The sequence below is a fragment of the Dermacentor silvarum genome, chromosome 1, assembly GCF_013339745.2.
Source record: "Dermacentor silvarum isolate Dsil-2018 chromosome 1, BIME_Dsil_1.4, whole genome shotgun sequence".
Classification (NCBI taxonomy): domain Eukaryota; kingdom Metazoa; phylum Arthropoda; class Arachnida; order Ixodida; family Ixodidae; genus Dermacentor; species Dermacentor silvarum.
This window is the reverse complement of record NC_051154.1, coordinates 101,777,294-101,795,248: the sequence shown is the minus strand read 5'-3', so window position 1 is coordinate 101,795,248 and position 17,955 is coordinate 101,777,294. Positions and strand designations below refer to the sequence as shown.

The following is a 17,955-nucleotide window of genomic DNA, read 5'->3' as shown; positions in this document are numbered from 1 at the left end:
CGGGAGCAGGAAGCAGCATCACCGGTCATAGCGGCACCCTCAGCAAAGTTCTAAAGTTTCATGAACACTGCGTGGGACATTGACCTCCCAGCCTCTATTTGAGCAATACCCCCGTCTTCGGCGTATATCTGATCCGCCTGAGTGGCGGCGCTGCATTGAATCCCTTCCACATATTTCCTTTCTCTCCTTTCATCCGCCTCTGCCGCAGTGCAGTTGAGGTGTCCACCTTGGCGTTATAGTTACTGCGCTTTATCTCGCTCACTCATTTCCTTCGTAACCGCAGGTATCACTGACAAAACATCAATTAATTCACACTTGACGACAGCATTTTCCTTCTGCGGGTGTTAATTATATAGTACCACTAAACGGAAACTCTTTGGCTTCGCAGTGCTCACGTAAATAACTGCAGTCAGCCGCTGACGGCGATTGGGACCTCTATGCATGCTGCAGGTCGAACAGCTCAAGGCGGACTGCCGACAGGTTTCGGAGATAAACTTCTGAGAAGCGAGAACAGTCAGTTCAACGTCGTAGAAGTACCAGGGCCAGGTTACTTTCCAATATATATATCCACGCAGAACGAATCGTTATGCATATGTTGCGCTTGACCCTTTGCGAAGTTCCAGGGTATGGTTGCAGATGGCGCGCATGGTCAGCGGGTTGCAGAAAAAGGAACCGCCGGAAGATAGTACGGCGCCGATGCCCACGCGCAGAGCAGGGCCTCTCCGTGTCTTGCGAGGGCCAATATCGATTTCTTTGCGTGCGAATGGCGAGGTATTCGCAGACAAGGCGCCAGACAGTAGGAGCTGTGTTTGCATGAGCAGCTCTCCAACCACGGCTGGCCCACTTGAGCAAGAACAATGCACCGCACAGCCTGTTTATATTCCCAGGCACATAAAAGATCCAGGCACGTCGCCACGAAAAAAAAAAAAAAAAAAAGAAACACTACTTAAGAACGCTGTGCTCCAGGCAGCTCCAGGTTGCAATGCATGCATCAAGTACACCCCAGCTTCTCTCATGAGAAGGCAACAGGCCAAAGCAAAAAATAACGAGGCGAACATACGTATTTTATGTGACACTCTTTATTAAACATTCTTGTGCGTAAACGAAAAATATATTTTAAAAAATAAAGGCACTTTATTCGATACTCTTTCATACAAGTCGATGCAGGTCAAGCAACTGACCAACTGCTCTTTCTTAGATACATGGACAATATAGCATTTTCCAGACACCAGAAGGGACACCGTATACCGCTTAGGTGGTAAACTAGAGCACTCGCGTTCCGACGGCGGCAAATGTCGCGAGGTCAGCCACGCAGCGACCCACCTGTTGCAGAACGAGCTCGAGAGGAAGCACGCACCTTTGTGTTACACGACGTCCGTAGAAGACAAACGCATCTCGGGTCGTACCCACATACGCGCCACGCCACACGGACAAAGCCTATACTTACTGCGCTGAGTGCCAGACCCGCGGCTTATCAAGTATACAGCTAGCTATCACACACACACACACACACACACACACACACACACACACACACACACACACACACACACACACACACACACACACACACACACACACACACACACACACACACACACACACACACACACACAAAAAAAAAAAAAGAAAAGGCCAGTCGGCCGTGTTATCGGCAATGGGCATGCTGGACTTTACTTTTGTGCGATAGAGTGTATACATGACAGTAGCAACCGGAAGGGGGAGGGGGGGGGGATGCTCAGGTATTAGACTTCATTAGCCTTTGATCCTCAATTCTGCCAGACGGAAGCTTGAGCTAATCTGCAACATAATCGAATAAAACGCTCACATTTAAGAAATAGTTAAGTCACTGATTAATGCAGCAAAGTAGAGAACAAACAACTCGATCTTTGATTACGCTTTGGTTTAATATGACAATCAAGTGGAAGCTATACAGCTGGCTTGGGGCAATCGCAAGAGCGACCATGCGCTTATGTCGTGCCACGGGTCCCCCCTAATGTTAGCGCCATCTCCTAAGTCTGTAATGCGGTATCGAGAGCCAGAGGAATAGAGCATGCATACATATTGTATAGTTCCCGCTTCAGCACCAAATTATTTTGGCACAGACCACAAATATAGCAAAAATGACTGTTTGTTGAACGAGTTGGTGTACACGTAATATACGCCGCTAGAAAGCTTCGGCGAGGCCTATAGACGTGTACAAGACACACAACGCTATATGTACTCCCAACTGCTTAATTTGTAGCCGCTGTGCAAGCAAGGCGGAAAACCAGTGGAAGCGAAAGGATATCCCTACGTTCCGCATAGCTATATATGGCCACAACAAAAGTCCCGCAGGTGGTGCCCAGATGGTGTATCTCAAGAATGTGGCCAATAAATGTAGCGTACCTGGTATTAAATCCTGGAGCTTTACACGCCGAAACCACGATCTGATCATGAGGCACGCCGTAGTGGGGGGACTAATTTGGCGCTTCTTTAACGTGCACCCAATGCACGGTACACGAGCGCTTTTGCATTGCGGCGCGACGCGGCCGCTGCAGCCGGTATCGAACCTCGCGCTCAATGACTTGAGCTACCGCGGCGCCGGTGTGCTTGGTATTATTTGTTCCTCGAGAGCTAACTAGCCAAGATCGATAATGTAAAATAAAATAAAAGGAAAATCCCTGTGATAAGAGACACGCGAGAGGAAGAAAAAAAAGTTCGCGGAATGCATCTACAGTAACGGTTGTTTGTTGGGCGAGTTGGTTCATATTAGTGGGTGAAAGAAACCAGCGGGAAAAAAGAGTCATGAAGACAAAGAAGAAGAAGAAGAACTACACAGGACAAGCGCGAGAGAAGTCCCACAGGTAAATTGGAAATCTCAATTACAAAATTACGATGCCGTATTCCACCCCTAAATGTTTATCTATACACAGGTCTGGACTGGCGATGTCCCCTCTATGTCATTTCTGCAATGAACCTGAAACCATTGATCATTATTTATTAAACTGCCGCTGATTCGAAATCCAGAGAAATACTTCGAAATTCCGTTCCGAAAATTAGGCATCGCTATAAACACTGAAGATATTCTATCTTTCGGGGCATATACACTGGGTTTTAGCCACAGGAACGTATGCAGGGCGGTAAGCGAGTTCCTCAGTGACACAAGGAGAATTGCAAGTTAATTTACTAATATATTGTTTATTATTTTACAAAATTCCAATTTACGTTAATTTACTGATTGATTATTTATTAATTTCGAAAATTCCAATTAAACTGATTGAAATTTATTACCTTCGACCTTGATCTCCTTCCAAAAAGCACACGACTCCCTATAAGATAAAATACGGCTCTAACATCAGTTAGTTTCATCGCATAATTTCAACCCACCTGTTTAACCGCCGGCTTCTTGGCCAATCCCCCGTGGTGGGTATGCGCCCAGGATGTCGGAACGAAATGTTTTTCGTTCCGGTGTTCGTTTCGTTCCGTTTTCGTCCCGGAAAAAAAAAAAAAGTTCCGTAACGGTTCATAACGTTTTTTTTTTTTTTCCCCAATAAGAAAAACGAACAAAATACTTAATGTTAAAAGTATCTTTTAAAAACAGCAAAAAATACTCAACTAATACATAAATATGCAATAATAATGGTTGGGGTTTTACGTCCCAAAGCCACGATGAGGGAAGTCGCAAATAGTTTCGAAGCAAGGGCACAACAAAAACTTGGTATTTATTTTTCCTCAAGTTTGAATCCCGAAGTTTCGTCGGGGGGGCACACGATTTCAGAAGCAGCAGGTCATTAAGTGTACTCGCCGATAAGCGAGACCACTGCTCTGACACAACGAACTTGAGGGCCGAAAATGCCCTCTCAACGCTGACTTTGTGTGACTGGCAAACCAAGGGCCACTTGTGCTAACATGTACAGCGCTGGTTGCCGCTCTTTGCGCTCGTCCCAAAATTTCAACACATTCGTGCTTCTTGGAAGGCGCGGCTCCTTGTCCAGCATTTCCAGTAAGAGGGCGATGTCCGTTGATCCTGGCTCACTTGTCAAATGCGATGGGGCGCCAGCCTCAGCTTCCTTCGTTTTCAGAAACGCCTCAAGGGCATCTTCTGGTTCCTCTGAAGTTGGCCCAGAACGTTCTTGACGTGCTGCACCAGAAGCGGCCACCATAGTTTTTCAAACCTTCGTGGCGGAGTGGTCCACTCCTCCCAGCTGCCAGGAATGAGCCTACCAGGAGGCCCGGACTTGGGCTTTAGTTCCTTCGGGGCTAATAAATGTTATTTCTCTCTCTCTCTCTCTCTCTGAAGTTGGCGCAGCGGTGCTCTCTGGAATGCAGCTGCTACACTGGTTCTGCTGAAGGCCTGTGATACGCTTTCCAGGTTTTGCACAGATGCATTATCGCTCGATATTTTTTATCAGGCATCAGAAGAAGGCGATAGCGGTGGTCCATATACAGCGCAACACAAAAGATATCCGTACTGCAGAGATTTCCCCCTCGTTTCGTCATTGACTGAACGAGCGCCTGTGCCAGTGGCGATGATATCGTTGCTGTCTTCATGGAACACGTCAACCATGCACCGTAGAAATCTCCGATTGCCAATTGTTCCGCCTGAAGCATTTTCGTGGCTTCTTGTGCCGGCTGAAGTGATTCTATGAGCATTTCTACTTTTGCCCATATGCTCTCAGTCCAACTGGCGGTCTCGTTGTGGGGGAGAAAGTCTTTAGCAAAGTCCTTCAATTCGACCAACCTGGTCAACATGACCAACGTCGACATCCAACGTGTCGGGCAATCAATAATAGGCTTCCTTAGCCCTAGCTTCCTTATCAAACCCATTGCACTTTGTGCGCGGAGTTTCTTCGCAAGTGCACGACATTGTGCAACGAGAGTGTTGGAACCCGAGTCCTTCAAAGCGTCACTAACAGCCAGTTGCAGAGTGTGTGCAGCACACCTGACGCCTAACTTGAACTTTGCCCCATCAAGACCAAGGCTTTCCGCATCTTCTGCATTGTCTAGCAGAGAGCCGCAATGTTCAAATTCCGGGTAGCCACTATCGGCTTCCTCGTCTGAACTAGAAGCGTCGGTTTCATGGTCCGTTTCACCAAGACGAGCAGCCTTTAGCATATTTGCACCGTTGTCAGTTGTGACACTGTACACTTGGGCGACACTGAGGTCGTAGCGTGACAGAGTGCTTTTCACCTGTGATGTGAGATGCTCAGCAGTAGTGTCTATCGAAAAGCTCCTTCATGGCGAGCGGTTGAAGAATTAGCTTTCCATTTTCGGCATACTGTACGTTTATGCCAAGCAGAGCCCTGTCAAGTCGCGACGCGCAGTCGATTTTCAAAGAAAACATCCGTTTTCTCAGCGTCTGCGAAATTTCTTCTCTCTTGCATTTGGCTTGTTCCTGGACCTCGTCCTTAACAGTCTCTGCAGTGATGGCTCGCTTAGCACTGAGCGCTTTTAGGACAGGATCAGTTATTTTGCGAAAGCCGGAGTCATATCAATTAGCCGAAATGGCCGACCATTTCTCGTGACTAGCTCAACGCAACTATTCATAATGCTGTCTTCTGTTATTTCCAGCAAAACACACTTCGACGATGTGGGTTGAAACATGCTCTGTATATCCACTTGCCTGAGCTTTGCCGCCGGAGAGCCCTCCACCTCGTCCGACACAACACGCTTTGTAGAGCTGGCTTTGTCGGCCAGAATGCTGTCGTACACTTCTTTGTGGCGCCGCTGCAAATGCCGCTCCAGGTTTCCACCGTGGTCGCCCGACACAACGTGCTGGCAGTTCTCAACGTGACATATCGATTTGTTTCAGACACTGTCATACTTGAAATGCCGTCCAGCGCGGTTTGTTCTGTCGCGTCCCATCGGACCTACCTGTAAGCCTCGGTGAGGAAACGTTGCACCAGCAGAATACAAAACCATAGGCGCTGTGCAAAAAGCCGACGAAGCCGCCTGTCGCCACGGCTTGGAAGTGTAAGCGGGCTCAGGCGACTCGCAGTGTTCCTGTGAGCGTCTAGGCGACTACTGTAGTTTCTGTGATAGTTGCGTTTTTCTATCGCAGTTTTACGATTGTGTAAGCCTTCAGCGGCGTCGAGAAACAACTGCTGCGTAGTTGGCTGCTCGAACAGGACCAAATACTCGCCAGGAATACACTTCTACAAGTTTTCGGCGCTGATCTTTCCTTTGAAATACCTGCCCGAGATGCGAGCTGACGTTGAACCCTGAGTTATGCATTATTGCTCACGTTGCATGACCTCGATTGTTCCGGATCGCAAAGCTTTCCCGTGAACCGAAAAGCGATAAAAATATTTCGTTCTTGCTCCGGAACGAAATAATAAATAACGTTCCGGTTACGTTTTCGTTCCGGTCAAAAATATCGTTTTTTTTTTTTTTTTTCGTTTTCGTTCCGTTCCGACACTCTGTATAATGCGCCATGGCATAGGAAGCAAGCAAGCAAGCATGCAAGCAAGCATGCAAGCAAGGATGCAAGCAAGAACTACACAGGACAAGCGCTGGCTTGTCCTGTGTAGTTTTCTCCTTCTACTTTGTCTTCATGTTTTTGTTTTTTTTTTTCGCTGGTTTCTTTCACCTGCGTCTACGGCATTTCTTCGCGTGCGGTCGAGTTTACACGTCAGTTGAAACGGTCGCTATACAGGGTGAGGCAAAAAGATGTTAATATTAAATGGGTGTTTACTCACGTGAAATTACAAGGCAGGGATTTGGTTACAGGGTTTCAATTTGGCACCCATCCCGTTCAATGCACTTATGGAGTATGTCCATTGTTGATTGTAAGGCCCGCTGGGCCATTCGCATGGGCAGGGATAGCAGCAATGACCTGGGTGATGCGGTGCTTCAGGTCGTTCAAGTTGCCAGGTTTGCTGGCATAGACACAATCCTTGACCATGCCCCACAACCAAAAATCACATGGCGTCAGGTCGGGTGAACGTGCTGGCCATGGGAGAGGACCACCTCTACTAAGCCAACGTTTACAGAACGTGTCGTTACCATCTGACATTACTGTATACGCAAGGGCGCCGTCTTGCCGAAAGTACCTCGCTGGAGAATGGAAAGTTGCGCGTTCTCCTCCATGAACGTGCTGAGCATGGCAAGGTAATTCTCTCCCCTGACGAGCTGTTTTTCAAAAAAGAAGGGTCCAATCACTCCAAATTTGCTCACTGCACACCAAACGTTCCGCACATGCGGGGAATCCCGCATGTGCTCGCGAACTTCCTGAGGATGCTCGGTCGCCCACATGACACAGTTGTGTTTGTTCACAAGACCGCTCATGTGGAATGTTGCTTCGTCAGAAAACATGAACAGAATGTCAGGCTCCATGTGCACAATTTCCAGGATAATTGTGCAGCATTCACACGTGCTTGTTTGCCCGCGTTTGTGAGCTGCTGCACAATCTGCAAGTGGTATGGCTTCATTCCTAAATCACGGTGTAAAATTCTAATCACTGACCTTTGAGAAATGGTAGTCTCCAGAGAAAGTCTACCCGCCGCGGTGGCTCAGTTATAGCTGAGGCTAAGCACGAGGTCGCGGGATCGAATCCCGGCCGCGGCGGCCACATTTCGATGGAGGCGAAATGCAAAAACGCCCGTGTGCTTGCGTTGTAGTGCACGTTAAAGAACCCCAGGTGGTCAAAATTAATCCGGAGCCCTCCACTACGGCGTGCTTCATAATCAGAACTGGTTTTGGCACGTAAAACCCCAGAAAGAAGAAGTAGAGAAAGTCTGCGCGAGGACTTGGTTGGGCTGGCTACCATCGCTCCCTGGACGAGGATGGTATTCTCTTCAGTACGGACAGATCTCTTCCTACCGCTGATTCCCTTGCAATCGTCTTGAACGGACCCCGCCCTTACTTCTCGTAGATCCTACCAATTGTCAGGCGCGATGGTGCATCCCGTCCGGTCCAGGCCGTGAATTTTTCTTGTACAATACTTGGGGACTGAAAGACCTTCATCCAGGCAGCTATTTTCCTTCGTTCCTCAATGTAACATCGGCACGCCATGGTATAATCTGGGAAAAAAAGAACACCCATTTAATTAACGTTAACATCTTTTTGCCTCACCCTTACCGCCTGCGTGACCACAAATTGTTGATAAGCAACGGAAGTGGATTAACTTCGTAAACTTCAGGATCTTTTATTCTACACCAGCATAGGCGCTTTTCTTCGGCACCTTCTCGGCCGTCTCATGATGTCACTTTATGCCAGGCAGCTGCAGAGCCACTGGATACTTGATCAAACGTGAAAGAAAGCGTTCGCGTAGCTTTATGCCGTTCCTGGGGACGTACAGTATTCTGCGACGATCACTTTCGGCGACAGTATCGCCGTCAGGCGCGTGCTTTAGCAAAATCGGATGACGCAGTCCTCAACCAGCCAATCAGTTCATCCGATTTTGCTCAACCATCAACCAGCCAAACAACGCGTGCCTGATGGCCAAGGCGTGGCCAAGGCGATAGTATCACCGAAGTGGATCGTCGCAAAATACGCCCCCAGCATTTGTTCCAAATCGCCTGTCTTTCAATCTATAGGATATAAAACGTTATGAGGTAGACTAACCGCCTCTGCTCAGCGGGCCAGGGGGAGGGGGGGGGGGGGGGGACCATTGCAACCGTTATGCTTCTCCGAAGGTTGGCCAAGTTGGTTCATGAGCGCGAAAAAGAAGACCGATGGGGCGTAGATCTGCGTCCGTATTCATGAAATGTCTTACGCTAGATCTATTCGTCAGAGAAATTTTCAGCCAATCCTGATGCTGGACATATAGCGAAAGCGGCTAGCCAATGGCAAAGATCACTTACGAAGGAAGAGCTTTGTGAATTCTGTCACTGGTCCCTTTCTCTGTCTGCGTCTTTTCGTGCTGCTTTCGCTATTCCAATCTGTCCGATGAAGAAGCAAGACGGACATGCCGCATGCTATATCTGGTCTGCTGACGGCGCAAGATTATCTTACTGATTTGTCTAAAGGTATCTCAACCGGATGTACGATGCGGCTGGTTGCACATCCAGTATATGCATTATAAGGCAACAATCAAGAATACAATACTGTGCAAATACACCGGACAGTTAAAAAAGGCGCACGTGGTTACAGAAATTTCCATGATCAGATATGAACAGTTTTGAGATAATTACACTCCCAGAACGAGGCTGTACTGATGAATCGCAAAGTCGTGTACAGACAAACACATGATAAAGTGCTAACAATAAAGGCTTTGCGTTGCATATGTGCGATAGACATGACCTATAGTTAAGCACACAAAGGCAGCAGTGAAACGACAAATATCTGAACGTGCGGAGCTTCGTATGTCTTCCCACGTATGTCTAGAATGCATGAAAAAAATAAAATAATTCTCGTTGCTGACAAAGTCAGTAAAAAAAAAAATTACGAGCGGTGTTGTCTACAGACGTCCCGGGGGTCGACTACTATGCTAAAACGGACAGCAGTCGTGCGGTCAACGACATGCGTATCACACAGATACTTTCTCAGAACGTTGTATACTGTATACTGCAACAGAAGCGTTTTTCCTGATGGTACAGACTGCCTATGGACTAACGTTCTCCTTGAACACCTTTACATACACGGGAGACACCATTTTCAACACCAATAGTAGGCGACTTATAACATTAAGTAATTTAATGTCACCGCTAATACCATTTGGTTTTGTCACGTTTAGGCACGGCAGACCTATATGGTATCTCCTGTCGCGGGTGCCGCAAGCGTCGTGCGCGAGAAGGACACGTAAGCTGCCTCTCCACGACAGATAAGGAATGCCATCCCTGGCGGTCTCCTTCACGAGGCCGACCCCAATGCTGCTTGGCTTCGATGCATGGTCTGATGAGAACCGACGCACTCGGCAAGACATATGGCCGATGATTCGAGAGGACCAAGCAGGTGGATTCGCTAACGTGTTCTACACAGACGTGACAACAGATATGAACAACATTCCTGCGTGAGGCGTTCACGTGACGCACCGTTTCCGCAGGCCATACTGCACGCGGAAGACTAGAAAAGGTAGAGTACGTTTTGGAACAATCGCACATTAGCCACGACCACTTACGAGTCCATGACTTGTATCATATAGCGGCCTGTTTTGGTTGGCGGCCATGCCGAGTGGATACATAAGTATACCTTCCTCTGAAAAGACATCGTCGCGGCATATTCTGACAGGTTTTCGATGAATTTGTCTCGCATAACCAACCTTGTATGCCAGCCGCCAAACAGAACCCCAACCTAATACTTCCTACTCTGTCGGAAAGCTGGACCACTAGTCTGCCCACCGAGCGTCAAGCGTAGCTATGGCCACAGCTAGTGGCGTACATTGCGAGCATTTTGTAAACTGTTAGACACTCCAGGCATCCACGTGAGAAAAGCCTACGGACCCACCGCGGTGGCGATGGCGTTCTGTTGCTACCCACGAGGATGCGCGTATGAACACCGGCCGCGTTCCGATTAGCACGTACTTCAAAAACGCTATAGCGTACTTAGATTTGGGTGTACATCAAAGAACCCCAGCTGCTCAAAATTCATCGAGGGCCTTCAATCACGGCGTCCCTCGCAGCCCGTGGAGGTTCAGTACCCAAGGGTCTGTAGCTGTCAGATTCGATCATCGCCTGGACAACGAAATCTGAATATATGTACGGTAATAGTATATTATATTATTACCGTACATATATTCAGATTCCGTTGTCCAGGCTGCACGATGATCTATACCTGCTGCTATGTTCTTCGTCATAATTAACATACACTATTTCGAGCGCGGGATTTATAAACAGTTATAGTTTCCTAATCTCAAATCTTTCACGGACAACTAACACCGTTTTGTGCTGGATAAACGGAGAAAGCGCTACTGTAGCGCTGCAAGAAAGCCAGGAACGTGGTAAAAGGTTGCGATGATGGGAAGACTGTGAAATATTTAAGCAAATAACCTGCCTGCTCAAAAACGGGTCATCGACAGTAGCGTATCTGCTGCGCGACTGCAAGCCCCCAAGCCTCAGAGAGACTTGATTAGTAGGCACTGCTTCGAGCAGTTGCACATGGATTACAAGCGTGTTTGATCAAATAACGCCAAAATTAAGAGGCTAAATGGAACGCCCAAACTTTGAATGTGAAAAATATGGGAGGGAGATTATTGTCCAGATAGGTATTGTTACGCCCTTTCTTTTCAGCATGAGCGTGTCGGTTGACACGTTTCTCGTGGAAAGCTTTGTTTCGAAGAGCTTTTTGTTTCACGTATGCGCGTCGCACAGAAGAACCTGGGCCCGTATTCAGAAAAAGCTCTTACGCTATAGAGAGGTTCGCAAGAGAAAATTCCAGCCATTTTTGATTCTGGCCAATGGCGAATAGCACTTAAGAAAGAATAGCTTGGTAAATTCGGCCCATGTTCATGCGCGAGTTGGTCAGCCATGCTTTTATGCGATAAGAACTGCGAATGTGTCAGCGATACCAATTGCTTTGCTTGCAGAGATTCGGCTAGCGACAGAATAGTTGCGACGTAGGACGCGCCTGCTGTTTTCTGCGCAGGCATTTGAAAAAGGATATTTCGGCCGTTTCTCTGTCAACAAACAGTTGCCACCGAGTTCCCGTGTTCCTGTTGCTCCTGTTTGTCTATCTTTCGCGCTCATATAATTACACACTCTAAGACACACTGTATCGCGAGTAGATAGCAATTTCAAATGCCATATCTAAACCTATTGCGGAGAGAGAGAGAGAGAGAGAAAATGATTTAATGAAAGGCAGGGAGGTTAACCAGGACTCAGCCCGGTTGGCTACCCTACACTGGAGGAAGGAAAAAGGGGAGAGAGAGATTATTGCGAAGAAGCCTTGCTTTAGTTGCTCGATGCAAATATCGAATGATGAAAAAATTGCGGTCACTGACCAAGTCAAGGTGAAAATAACACACAGAGACGTTTCGGGGCCCATACGGGTTCCTTGATAATACTCAAGTGATCAGATCAGAGTGTGATCAAGGAACCGGTACGGGTCCCGAAACGTCTGTGTTTTTACCTTGATTTGGTCAGCGACTGCAATTTCTTTATCATCATGTTACCTGACCAGACGAACTTTCGTCGAACTCTTGACTAAGTATCGAATACCCATAAATAGCTTTTTGCCATCCCGAAAGTGCGGACACCGCTAAGGACATTCACCGGACGTTCGAAGGCAACCGCAAAGAACTTCGCCACGCAGCATGAAATTTATGTGAGCGATGTGGTAGTCGTACGAGGAAGTGTACGTTTCGATTCGAGGATGGATACACTGACTGCGAATAATTTTTTTTTTCTCTCTCTCTGTATCTCGGATCCCATGCATCGGACCTTTTCCCGTTTGAGGTATACATGGCAGTGACGAAGCCATTAGACTTGGCACCTAGGTAACCTTTCCATAGTGGCTCGCAAAACACGATCATGCATAATATATATACCATATCGTGATGCGTTACCAGTGAACGGGAAAGGCACGTCGTCGGTTGTTCTTGCGCGAAAGGTTACGTCGGCAAAGCAGCAAAAGGGTACATTTCCAGATAATAACCGATGGGGCGTACAATAATTGATAAAACGCGGATCAATCGGTCATTCGTTTGGTGATGCACAACCGCCGAAGCCTACATTCGCATCAAAATTTTAAAAGTACTAGCTCTGGCCCCTATTATGGATTCTAACATCGGCATCCAATGTGGTGCCATTTGTCAACTGAGCTAACGCCGCGCTGCCCTTGTGCGCTGCAAATACGAAATGTGATGTTTAGCGGATAGCTTACGGCTAATATGAGCCCCTCTCGAGTTCAACCATCGATACGTATGACCTCGGAATGCAGACGCAAAGGAATGAAGGCGCGCCGTTTGCTGCTTGCGTGCGTCTCGACTCGGACGACAAGCTATGCGCACACAGTTGCATTACGTCGCACACAGTAGCGCACCCAGGATCTCTGCTAAGGGGGGGGGGGGGGGGGGGGGGGGGGGTTGACAGTTTGCCATACCATCTAAACAGCACTAATTTCGATTTCTTCACGGGAAATTGTCAAAAAAATCCGCTTTAATTCTGCGAGTGTGCAGACGATTGCGCGTCTTACATCTTATTCACAGTACTCAAATGCGCAAGGACAGAAAAGGGGTTAAACAAAAGGGGGGGGGGGGTTACAACCCCCCCCCCCCCCCCCCGTCGGTGCGCCACTGGTCGCACATTTACGTAATGCCCAGCGTGGCTCCTCGCTGGAGCGACGGGCATCATGTCACTGGCTAAGCCAACGGATGCGCACCGATATCGCCGTTCCCCCCAGAGAATAATACGGCCCCAGCGCGATCGACGTCGGCCGCGCCAACCATGACCGCCTCGCAAAGCGTGTTCCGACTTGCTACTGCTGGTGGGCCGCGGGCCCATTTTTGTCTCGTGCGCTCTCCCCGCCGCCGCCAGTTATCGCTGTCGGCGATAGCCTTGCCTGCACTGGGCGCCCTGTGCGGCGAGAGCTGCCGAAAGCGGGGGGGGGGGGAGGCAAGATCGCCCCTGGTGTTCGCGCTGTCAGCGCCAAGCAAAGGGCGCCTCCGCCTTCCTTGTCTCGGCGGGCCCCTCGCTGCGCGGCCACACACTCGCCAATCGATTGTGGCCGAAGAAGGAGTCATCGCCGTCTCAGGCGGGGATTCCTGCCAGGACCGGTCGTCATGGCAACCTGACGTCAGAAGCGCGCCCTGTGGCCTCCGGGGCCAGCATGGCGCCTGCTGTGAAACCAAGGGCCTCTTCCTTCCCCGCGCCTTTGGGCGACACCGAATCCCAACCGCCGCCGCCCCTGTGCCTTGTTGAACGCAAACTGGTTTCCTGCCTGGGCTGCGGCCACTGCTGCCAGACCCGGAGCCACTTCCCGCCACACCGCGCGAGGAGACGTCACTCTTAAAGGAAATGAATAAATACCACACCCGGGAGAAATGTCGCGGGGAAACCGCGTTCACTGAAAGGTCGTAGCGTCTCGTACGCACCTCCAAGTTCCAACGCGGCTTTTTGTTGGCCCGATGAGCAACGCCTAGCTTTCCGTACTTCGAATAGAACTAAGTGTAACGTAATGGAAGAAATATTGACTATAGCAGCAGTCGAAACAACACACCTTGTCCAACAAATTCAGTAATGCTAACGGCTACAAGCATCACGCGTAGCAATAACCAAAGAATATGTCAAGTGCGCGTATTGATGTGAATAAAATCTGCCGGCTACTAGCGAAAACAAGAAACGATCGACGGTAACCGGATGACCCTCCATCAAACTTCATCGCGGTGACGTATTTTGCCGCCGCACGTCTGTGTATGGGGCTTCATTTCGTTATGCGTTATTTTCACTGCAACACTAGCATTACGCCGCAGAGATAATTTCTGCAAAGCTGAAGCTAGCATACGCGGCAAGGCGGGAATAAGGTGACTCTAGCCTTCAAGGCATTAGCATTGCGAATACGCGATAAAATATCTAATACTAAATAACACACATTATTCTTCATAATACAGAGGCCAGTTTCTCACCCAGTCCCAATGTCCAGGGATCGATTGCTACGCCGGTAATGAATAGAAAACAGCCAGTTTTTGCCTTTCAGAACGCTCTCTCTTACGCAAGCGAATATCCTGACTTGGCAATGTAAACACGTTCCAACCAGGCAAAGTCTTCTGCCAGTGAATGTCATTTACGCATGACAAAAAACGCTAAGTTCATCGGCTAAGTTTTGGTAATCAACAGCAGTTTTTAACCACTGTCACGAAAGATATAACGAGGCGTCTGCCGAGGGCCAACGACGTCTACCTTTCGTTAGCTCTATGAGTGTGCAATCGCTGGCCACTGGCCGAGGAGTACAAAGTGCCCTCGCAAACAAGGGTGCGGGGAGGGGGACACTTATTTCATCATTCTGCCCTCGCGGCCTTTTCGAGACTCGTCGAGGTCGCCGCGGTCACTCGGCGGCTACGGCGTTTGGCTGCTGTAACAAACCCTTACGCCCTCACCAAGTGGAGTATCCAGGATTTTACAACCGGAGAAGGGTACCCTATGCACGCTTGCATACAGCACAAGCAGCAGGGTAGGGGGTGCCGCTTCTCCCCCCACCCTCGTATTTTTTTAGCCTACGCCACTGCAGTGGTCGACAAAAATATCGTGTTAAAAAAAAAAAATCCATGATCACAGTCTGACAGCTTCATATTTGCAGCTACCACTATTGAAATCGCGCGACTTTGGTACCGCAACATCGCCAACACGCGAGCGACACGCAAAACTCGGAGCCACGCCATGCAGTGGCCGAGCAGAAGAGCGAAGAGCCTCCGCGATTTCAAGATGGCGCCCATGGCGGCGGCTCCCTCCCCGAAGCCAGGTGGGAGGCAGCAGCGCGCGTGCGGCAGATCATCTGGCTCAAGGACGCCGTCTGCTTCCTCTTTCGAGCGCCGAGCAGACGGCACGGAAGCTGCCCGCCGGCGCAGCAGCTCCAGTTGCCCCTCGTCTGGCTCAGCCACATCGCGCGATGGCGGCGCCAGCCCACCGCTATCGACCGGCTGGAATGTTGTTGCGAGCGGGCCATGACACGGCGCAGAGCTAGCTTGCTCACGCTGACAAGGCGGTGCCGGTCGGCAACTCTATGTTCATGAACAATAGTAGCAATAGACTTTCCGCAGCACCCAACACACCCTGACATTCTGGTTTCCATAACCGAACAAAGCTGCAATCCACACGTACAATGCCCAGCGAAGAAAACAAACAAAAAAAAAAAAAAAAAAAAAGGGGGGGGGGGGGGTAGAGCGGGGGGCCACAGCATAAAGAAATTGTCATAGCCTCGACAGTCATAGTTTACTACTATATGCCCACAGCTACAGAGAACAAGCACTAGAGCGTATTCTAGTACACTCACTCCAAATAGTCGCATGACTTAATTGCGACGTGCAGCTGCAACTTATTTTATTTCTTGGTCGTGGGAGCGTACCCAAGGCAAGACAGTTGTCGCCTTATGAATACGGCGTTTTGTGCCGCGTGTCTCGATGTGTGGCTTTTGATCGCGTTTTGACGGCAGACCACCGATACCGATGTTATGGGTAACATATACGAGATGCTATTCTATAACACTACTTTATTCTGTGCACAGCAACAAGCTTGCACAGCTTGTTGGTATTTTCAAAAGTGAGCGAAAAGTTTCTGCCAATAAAGAATGCGCGCGATAGAGAGACGAGATAAGAAAATACGAACAACGCCATGCGTCTGTCAGGCCGTGAGAATCGGCAATATGCTCTCCACGTACAGCACAATCGGAGCCTTTCGCCCGAGGTGCACCGAACAGACGCGAATGAGGCCCCAAACGCGGCCACGTTGAGGCCGCTTGCTGTTGCGCACAAGCATGGACATTCCGATTCTAAGGCAGCCGTACTCGCTGCACAGACCAGGGTCTCCGGGGGCTGCAGCATCCGATTATACGTTCTCTATCTGCGACGATAAAAAAGTGGACAAGTGCGCGTCACTGCAGCGAAATGGGCACAGCTGCGCGGCACTTGCGGACCCCAACAGGAGCGCGGCGGGCGCTCCGCACGAATGTGCCCATCGTGACCCCTGAATTATGCTGCTCTTTCCCTAGAACAGTGCGACAGTGATGGGGTGATGGCTCTTCCGCATCGCTGTCAACGCAGAAAACAAACCGCCCACAGTGGTCCGTGCACAAAAAGGGCGACTGCCTCAAACGCCGCATGTCGCTGTCATCACCATGACGAGCCATTCGCTGCGTCAGACATTTCATAAAAGTGGAGGAAACACCTCGCGCCTGATAAGATAGGCGCCCTTGCCATTAGCACCCATTTCATCCATCAGGGCTGGCCGCTATCGAACGCGCCGGTGGCCAAGCAGGAGAGCGACGGCGAATGCCGGGAGGAGCGCAGGTGACCCCTTCCCCCCCATCCACCGTAACTTTTCTTTCACCCGCTCTATAACCGTACCCGAAACGAAAAGCCCTTCCGTAGTTTTCCGCCCGCCCGGAGACGCGCTCACCGAGGAGCTTTAAACCGCGCCCACCACGGTCATCATCCACGACCAGCATAAGAACATGTAGCAGAAAGCGCAAACCTCTCGATTAGCACACGTTCAACATACACCGTTGTTGCGTACAAACGTGCAGGTAACGTCAGACATATTCATTAAAAATAAGGGGCGACAGGATTTTGTCAAGCGGTCGTGAAACTACGAAGTAAACGCTACAGCGGCCCGCGCACACTCTTAGAAGGTAGATACCACAGCGAACAAATAACGACGACCAAGTTTCTTGGCGCCCTTCCCCCACAGGGGCAGGAGAAGCGAGAGCCGCAGAGCTGAAAATAAACGGCTGCTAAGCACTGGGTATGCTGCTATGCATGCGGTTGACGGAGGAAAACTAGGGTTTCTAGGAGGGACACGACGGACAAGTTTTGACCGATGCGTGAAGGATGCCACTTTAACGCTACATGAGCGCGAAGCTAAACGCTCCCACTACGGAATTATCCATTCCAGGTCCCGGTCTTCTGCAGAGGGGGAAAAAAAAACAAAAACAAAAAAAAAAAAAACAAAAAAAAAACCGCTCTGGCGACGAATGTGCCGCTCCAGATGGTCTCTCTTAATCCGGAGCCCATCACGACTGACGGATCCAGAATTAGTCAGCCGTTGCCACAAAGTGGTAAAAGCCTAAGCTACAGTATAAACTGCAAAGTTTCCGTCGCAAAGGTGCGAAGTAGTAGTCAATTGTGATGATCGATAAAGTAGAGCCACAGCAAGGACACGCACTGCAGAAAACAAAAATTTATGCATATCGTCTTGTAATCCACCAGCCTTCGTGTACTATGCAGGAACTTAACAAGTTACGTGAGGGCCACGGCAACGTAATGGCAAAAGTTAAACCAAGTGATGTTAAATATTTCTGTTCAGTGATTTCCATTCCCTTCGCATTATGTGTAATCAAAACGTACCAGCTGCAACGACCGTAATTACTTATATCGAACTGTAGTCG

General features: G+C 49.3%; 1 protein-coding gene across 2 annotated transcripts in view; it reads right to left on the bottom strand.

Moving 5' to 3' along the window:
• Positions 1-17,955, bottom strand: part of LOC119433902 (queuosine salvage protein-like) — a 62,522-nt gene that overhangs the window by 43,007 nt on the left and 1,560 nt on the right. The gene's annotated exons all lie outside the window — the stretch shown is intronic.